This window comes from Etheostoma cragini, chromosome 5 (assembly GCF_013103735.1).
Source record: "Etheostoma cragini isolate CJK2018 chromosome 5, CSU_Ecrag_1.0, whole genome shotgun sequence".
Taxonomy (NCBI): domain Eukaryota; kingdom Metazoa; phylum Chordata; class Actinopteri; order Perciformes; family Percidae; genus Etheostoma; species Etheostoma cragini.
The window spans coordinates 11,298,314-11,299,645 of record NC_048411.1 but is presented as its reverse complement, the minus strand read 5'-3'; the positions used below and the strand labels follow the sequence as shown (position 1 = coordinate 11,299,645).

Sequence of the window (1,332 nt, the reverse complement as noted above, 5' to 3'; positions counted from 1 at the left end):
AACAGGTTAGCTTTTTTCCGTTTTAAAAACTCCAAGAAACTTCAAGATTGTGGGGCGAACAACTCGTTTTGAATAAAATGGCTTGGATATTCCAATTCATTGGATTGTTTGTGAGGTATGATAAAACAATTTTTGGGGAGATTTATCACCACTGTTGATATGTTTTTGATACGTTTGTGACGGTGGCATGTCATAGTTATGACAGTGTCATGTCACGATTATGTTGATACTGTCAAGTAAAGTCTTACCCAAACTTCCATGCTGTGTTAAAGAGGTGTGCCATCCAAGACCACCCCTCCACACCCAGAGCTTCCAGCATTTCTAGACAGATTTTCTAAATCAACTTTTAGCTATTTAGAGTTACCCACTTGCTTACCCAATTGCCAATAAGCAATGCCCGGTTAGGCTGCAATTTGAATATGTATAGGAGATAGTGACGGCATCTGTTTTGCATGCAATATACAACACATTATCTCCAGTAATTCAATATCTGTGACAACTGGATTGTGAATTTCTCCAAATCATAGCTAGAACAACAACGAGGAAAGGATTTCCAAACATGTCTCAATTATGGTGGGCAGATCCAAGTAAGGATCGCTCTCTTTCTCTCTCCCTTTCAAATGGCATAGGCCATTGGTTGCAATAGCAGGAGGGTTATGTCAGCATTTATTAAGGAGTTGATTTAGACCCAGACAAGGTCCATGGGAAGAATAAAGCTAGCTCCTGTCACCATGGTGGAGAAACGGAAGATGTTTTTTCTTCCTGTGAATGTGTTGAAAATAGGAAGTGATGCTACAGACTAGTTGGCTGGTGCTCAAATAAATACAATTCCTATATAATAATATATGCAGGATTTTTTTTCCAAGAACAAACATATTAAGGAGAAACATGGAAAGACATTGACAGACGGGTGAAGAGACAGCTCATAAACAGTTATACAAGCAGGGCGGCTGGGAGACAAGCAGACAAGTAAAGGACAAGCTGTGCTGCTGCATAATAACTAAACACATATGGAAGAATGAAACCGAGAGCAAAGGAGAACATCAAGTCCTTAAGTCAAAATCCTACAGATAACGTCTGAGTATCTCTGAGAATACAGTGGTCTCATCAACACACAGAGTACGCAGCTCAGGAGACCCCATCATGTTCCAAGTTTATTTTGCAACTTTTCTCTGTATTTACCACGCTGGATTTCAGATTTTTTGCATCTGGGATACTGTATCTCTTGCTCACTCACTCTCTCTCCTTTGTTTTCCCTTTTTTCACTATCTAACCTCTTACCTCTCCCCGCCTTTTCTCTCTCTCTCTCTCTCTCTCTCTCTCTCTCTCTCT

General features: G+C 40.2%; 1 long non-coding RNA gene across 1 annotated transcript in view; it reads left to right on the top strand.

The window, feature by feature from the left end:
• Window positions 1-495: 495 nt before the first annotated feature.
• LOC117945363 overlaps window positions 496-1,332 on the top strand; it is a 16,727-nt gene continuing 15,890 nt past the window's right edge. The window contains exon 1 of the long non-coding RNA XR_004656783.1: window positions 496-506. This is a non-coding gene — a long non-coding RNA (uncharacterized LOC117945363). The remainder of the gene's footprint in view (window positions 507-1,332) is intronic.